Below are 6,725 nucleotides of genomic sequence, written 5' to 3'. Positions count from 1 at the left end.
TGGAAAATTATGTAGAGGCTCATAAATAAAGAATAAAGCCTGGTAATTTATGGAGGGGTAATCATCAAGTTCTTATATTAAGATTAGGTTACTTATCTTTAAAAAAAATAAAATAAAATAAAATAAAATATGGGCAAGAGAAAGGAATGCAGTGCAGCCAGGCTTGTATATCAGGTTGATATACAAGCTATTCAGTAAGAGTGAGGTACTTAGAAAGCAGAAATGCCATAAGAGGGAGACTGTAAATAAATTAGGAATGTGCATGATAAGGTACCATAAAGCTAATATGGTTTATGAAATGCATTTGTGGAGAATACCGCGAGGCAAGAAAAAACTTAAATCCAAAAGGCTGAAAGGACTGATGCGTAAGGGAAGATTTCAAATGAAATAGTATAGAAGTGGGGCTTGTAATGTTTTGCCTATTAGCAAGGTTGCCCAGTACTTCCCTTTAGAGGAGCTTATTTTCAGTTGCCTGTACCTTTCTCAACTTTAGGTTTTTGTTTAGTTAGGTCTTCATAATCTGTGTGCAATGAAGGAAGTGCATAGTTTGAGTGCACTATATCTTGTTTCCGTAGGAATACAGGTATTTTAATTGTATAGTATGTTCAAGTTCACTGAAATACTTGAGCTATTTACCCTGCGCATGGTTCTTCTGTGTATGGTTTCATTTCAGCAGGCTTTTTCTTTTGTACCTTTTTCCTCATTCTTGCTTTGGCCTTGAAAAAATCCTGTTTCCACTTCAGCTGGGCAAGCATATGGGTTTGGAAATATTTTTAGAGATGGTAGTCAATAATCAAAGGAGAAAAGTTATAAGTCAAGGAATTTCCTCCTCTTTCCTGAATATTACAGATTTACTCTGTAGTGCTGGGGCAGGCAAAATATGGCCTAAAGGCCAGATCTGGCCCACCAGGCCATTGTATCTGGCCCACAAAGCCCCTCCAAAAAAAACAATTATTACTGGCCTGCAGCTACCCCTCTGAAAACTGGCAGGAAGTGGGCTTTCAGAGCTTGTACATCATCAGACCAGGCAGACTCTGTGCCTCTACCTCCCTGGGGCTCACAGCACTCCAGGTGGATGCACCGAGTGTGATGGCACATGACTGGACAACTGGTGTGTGGGGAAAAGAGTTCCTGCCTACAGGAGGGAGAGGTGCACGTGGGGGTTTGTGGGTGGGCTTTGGGGTTTGTGTGGGTGGGTGTGGGGTTTGTGTATGGGTACCCCCGCCACACATTCCCCCACTTGGTGCACAGTGCCCACTGCCAGCAACAGCAGCAGGAAATAGGCTGTTGGGAAGTTCATGGCCCTTCCTCGGCTGTGTGTGGCTTCGGTTGAGTCTCCGACCTGCTGGCACATACCTTCGTACCAGACCAGGCTAGCTTTGCGCCAGGATGTGGGGCTCATGGCATTGCAGGAGAAAGTCACACAGTTGGTCTGGGCTGACTCCATGCCTCCATGTGGGGCTTCCACTGCTCAAGCAGGGAGCTGCACATGGCAGCATGGAGCCTCTCATCCTGATTGCACACAGACTGGGAGCAGTTTGGAGTCATGTGCCATCAGGCTGGGTGGGCTCTGTGCTGTCACATGTGGCTCACCACTGGAGGGCTGGAAGCTCCACTTGGAGGGGACCAGAGCCAGCCTGCTCTGGCCTGAAGGTGTGCACCAGTGGACTAGGGACTCAGCTGGAGCTGTGCATTGCCAGGGGGCTCTGGCTGCCATGGCCATGAACACCTCAAGGGCCCTGCACCTGCTGCTGCCACTACCTCTGCTGACAGGGGCTGTGCATGGGGGAGTGTGGGAGCAGGAGCTGCTGCTGCTGCCAGCAGGGACTGTGGGCAGGGGAGGCATGTGGCAGGAGGACCCACCCCCCCCACCACAAACCCCACACACTCTCACACCCACACCCCCCACACGAACCCCACACCCACTCACACACATACCCACACCCTCACAAATCCCACCCTACATACCCCCACCCACACCCCATGCTCCCCCCAACACAATATACATAAATAAGAATTTATTTTGAGCTATTATGCAATCACCTCTATATACACTATGCAAACACATGTACACCAGGAAAAAAAAGTTTTTGAAATAAAATTAACATACATATACTAGGTGTTTGATTTTTAGTATATGATTTGGGTTTTTTTGTAATTCCAAGATCGCTAACCCCCTCCCAAAAGTTGTACTTCTGGGGGCAAGGAGAAGGACTTCCAGTGACAAAGGTCAAGAGTTAGGGGATGGGACTTCTGGTCCCAAGATGGAGATTAGGGGGTGGGATACCTGTTAAGGGGTGGGGCCATCCTTGCGGCCCTCAACAGCCACCAAAAGTCATTAAGTAGCCCTCTAGCTGAAATAATTGCCCACCCCTGCTCTACTGGGTTTTTAGAAAACACTACTTGTATTTTTATCCTAAATAAAGGTTTAAACTCACTGCTTTACAAGCTTGAGTGAGGTCTATATGTGGCTTCTAGAGAAGATTAAAAGGTTTTAGAGTGCTCTTTCACCCATTGCATCCAGGTCTCTCACTGTTTGCTAGAGCAGTGATTCGCAACTGCAAATTCATATCCCCCTTGGGGAGTTACAAGCAGGTTTCAGGGAGTCTGAGTGGCCCACTGTGGGGTGGACCTACCTCAGCTCTCTGGAGCTCAGTTAAGTCCCAGTGAAGGGGTGGGGGGCGGGCCTGCCTCACCCAACTCCACAGCCTCCATCTTGTGGGTGGTGCTGCGGGGAGGTGGGCAAGACTGTGCACTGCTACTGCTCAGGTGAGTGGAGCCGTGGGGCTCCCCACTGCCAAGGCCCACCTGCTGTATCTGGGACAAGCAGAGTTGGGGAGCGGGGTAGTTGTAGTGGCACAGGTGGGCTATGGAGTTTTTATAGCATGCTGGTACCCTCAGGAAAAAAAAAGGTTGAGAACCGCTGTGCTAGAGGACTGCTCCATAACGTAACGCATGTGTATTATTTCAGCAATATCCCTCCCTCTTAGTTGTGGAGAGAACTATGTGACCAAAATATTAATAATTGGCAGCGATGACTACAGAAGGATGCAGATACCTTGAAACGATAGCAATGAATGGTATGTTCTTCCCTGGGCAATTTAATGAGTGGGACACTTGGGAAGGTTAAAATGAATCATCCAAAGATGTGAAGACAATGCATGTACACTACTTTTGTTAAAGTAATTTACATGCTACATTATTCAAATGTTCAAAAGAATATTGTTGATTCTGAGTATAAGCTACACATGAACCTCTGAACACTTCTAGGAGTAGCAAAGTGATGAAAATTATATTTCTGTTTTGGAAGTGGGAAAAATCGTAGAACGATGAGGTAACTCACCAAAACTTGCACAGTAATTTGGTAGCAGAGCCAGGATAGGTAGAACTCAAGTCGGCTGTCGGGAACAGTACTCCTACAGCAGAGTAATTTACTCCACCAAAATGCACGTGTAGATGGTGACAGGGGCTGGCTGGGGCATGAGGGTTCTAAAGTGCAAGGGCAGTCTGCCACCTAGCCCTGCACTTCCGTACCCTTGTACTTCAGCCAGCCTCTCCGCTGCCACCCAGAGCCCGGGGCTGATCCCCCCTGGATCCATTGCCAGCCCAGGGCTGCTCCACCCCAGTTCAAAGTGCTGGGGCCCTGGGCACGTGTACAGATGCTGTGCCCAGGAGCAGTGTTCTCTGGCACAAACTGTGCCAGAATTTATTGTGTCACATTAATTTCTTGTGTACATGCACCCTCTTTGAGCTAAAAGTTACAAATACTTCTGATAAAGTATTGATCCAGTGTTTCGTAAGGAGAAGGAGAAATTGCTTAACTTTGATTAGCCCTGTTGAAGTCTGTGGGGGAGTAAATTCATATGCTTTGACAAATTGTGTGTTAGTAACTCGGAAGCAAAAAATGCTGCCATTTTTTTTGTGCTATTACCAGTTTCCCAAAATTTCAAACTAGTTTCATAAAGATACCGAGTTCAAAGAAATAATTTAGCAATTGTAATACATACACGTTTTTAACTATGCTCTCAGAATGCTGGTATCAGGGACCACCTCATTTATTGCCATACAACCATTATTTAGGTAGAAATATTATGGCATGTTATCATATAAAGTATGAATTTTAATAATAAACTTAAAGCTCTGCTATGATAAATATGTAAACTTGGCTCTGGAAGAGCAGCATGCACTTCCTGGAATTCTGTGCATAGTGTGGTTATAAATAAGCGTCAGGTTGTTTGGGCAGTCACTGGCCCTGATATCTGGTGTCACAAGTAAATTCTGGTGTGGGCTTTTTCTACTGACAGACAGATGATTTTTTGGCAAATGTTACAGAACCTTAGGTTGGAATTTATCCTATATGATAGATTAATGAAAGGAAGAATAAACCTAGTCTTCTGGCTGGTGAGGTGGGCAAATACATACACTACTTATATCGTGTGCATATGTAGTACCAAAACTTAATATCTTCAGAAATATCATACCCCAAAATCTCTCTAGATCAAGCAACTGAACTTCCTCTTGCTTAGGTAAGATCCTAAAAAGGCTGATGGATGAACACATTATTATATGCATGCTTTAAAACTAGCTTTACAGTAAAGTTCCGTTCTTAAACATTGAATTGACAGGGAAGGGCATTTTTTAACATACATGTATTTATAATATGTTGATTCTATCCGTACGTATTTTAAAACCTGTGTATAACACATTAATGTAAAATCAGGTTTTCCTCACCATTTTTTTTCAACTCCTTATTCTTATCTTTTGCTGAGCGTGTAATGAACTGGAGGAAACATGCCTTCCTTATTTGGGTAACACTGTTTCACTACTTTTCTGTAAAGAGCAACAAGAACGTTTGTTTACAAAAAATGAGGTTGCGGGGAGGAGGGGGCGATATATTCAAAAATCCCAACAACTTTGGTTTCAGAGGTTATGCCTTTCCTAATTATTTATTTAAGAAGTAGCCAAATTTTAGGCCAAAATTAATGCTGGAAACAACATCCCTCTCAAATCGTAGTCAGTTTGTTTAGGTAAGGGCCTGAAAGCTCTCATCCAGAATGAAGGCCATCGGCAGAAGAATGCCACCTGTACGGTATCACTGTGTAGAGTGAAAAACTATGGTCACCTCATCTTTTTGGATCACAGCTTAGGGTTTGACATGAAATGTTGAAAGAGTGAATTGGGAGTGAAAAATTTTCCTTACAGATTTCAGTACAAAGTAGCGTTCTCTCTTGCCACCTGTACGTGGAAGTTCAGTGATTGAACAGCTGCAAAAGGGAGTTAGAGCAGTGTAGCTCTCGAATGAGGATAGCTTTCCATGTAGACACTTAATCATTAGGGCCCTACCAAATTCACGGCAGAAGTGGGCTATGCAGCAGCTCCTCTAATCTTGCAGGTTCCTCCCTGTACCCCACCCCGGCAATTGGCAGAGGGGCCCTGGTGGCCCTGATGCTTCCTGCTGACTGGCCAGGAGGAAGAAACAGCACCATGTCTAAAACTGTGGTTTTCATCCCCCTGATGATCAGGAGCGAGCAACGGGGCCCTTTCACCAATCGGCAGGGCAGGGCACGTGGGGGAACTTGCAAGGTTAAAGTTGCTGCCACACAGCCCACTTCTGCCATGAATTCAGTAGGGCCCTACTAATCATACAGATTTACAGAGACAAGTGAAACTCATGGTCCTAGCTCCACCTTTCTGCAAAAATAATCTTTTTCTGGACTTAACCTACTTTTCTGCCTGGTTCTGAATGGTTTCCTCCAGAGGAAAGACTTACAGTAATGGTCAGTTAGCAAATTGGACTAGCTGCAAATCCAGCTGCGGTGTATGTGTCTATTGTTTAAAGTATTGTGTTAATAGCAGCTGAATATCTTGTGTGGAATATTTGTTCAGGTCTGTACACTTCTGAAACAGCTTGGGAAGTATAGTAACACTGGCTGGCTCAATGCTGGGCATGTTCTCATAAGCAGGTACTTGTACTCTACTGCTTACAGTCTGACTTTCATTATTTATAAACTGTCCTTTGGTAACGGCATGTAACATCATTTTCACTGTTTTTGTTCCATCACATTCAAAGCCATTTTATAATCCTAGTGAAATACTCAAAACCTGTGGTGTTCTGAGATAACATAGTACTGGAAGCTGAGGGCATGCAGTGTCTAGCTAATGAATGCTGTTCTTGATTTTATTTCATTTCCTTTCTGAGAGGCCCTGCATTATTTTGCTCTGGCAAGGAGGAGTCAGCTAAGCTGTGTACCCACGAACTCGGATAGAAAGGTGAACCACTTCCCTTGTTTGCACAAGGAGTGTGTTAAAGTGTAACTGAGAAGTGACAGGATTTGGAGATAATTCGTTGCTAAAATTTAGACTAGTGCACCAACAAAAGACGTCAGAGCAGTCTTGTCTGCCACGTGAGACGAACTGGCAAGGTCATGAAAACCATTTACTTCATTCTTGGTTTTAAAGCTGTGATTTCTAAGTTGTATACGTACATGATTTAAAACAATCCCATTCCAGCCAGTATGCAACTGTCTTCACTGGAAATGTAATTATTCATAGATTCATAGATTAAGGGTCGGAAGGGACCTAGTAGATCTTCTAGCCCGACCCCCCGCCAGGGCGGGAGAACAACAAAAAACCCCAAAAAGAGAAACGGGACTCAAATGAGTCCAGCCAGGTAGGCATCCAGCCTCTTCTTAAAGACCCCCAGGGTAGGGGCCAGCACCACTTCC

At 44.6% G+C, this 6,725-nt stretch overlaps 1 protein-coding gene across 1 annotated transcript in view; it reads left to right on the top strand.

Moving 5' to 3' along the window:
• Positions 1–6,725, top strand: part of NEDD4L (neural precursor cell expressed, developmentally down-regulated 4-like, E3 ubiquitin protein ligase) — a 377,239-nt gene that overhangs the window by 215,866 nt on the left and 154,648 nt on the right. The gene's annotated exons all lie outside the window — the stretch shown is intronic.

The sequence above is a fragment of the Gavialis gangeticus genome, unplaced genomic scaffold (assembly GCF_001723915.1).
Source record: "Gavialis gangeticus isolate Ggan-Ray unplaced genomic scaffold, GavGan_comp1, whole genome shotgun sequence".
Taxonomy (NCBI): Eukaryota; Metazoa; Chordata; order Crocodylia; family Gavialidae; genus Gavialis; species Gavialis gangeticus.
Note: the sequence above shows the minus strand (reverse complement) of the source record. Positions and strands in the feature narration are given on the sequence as shown.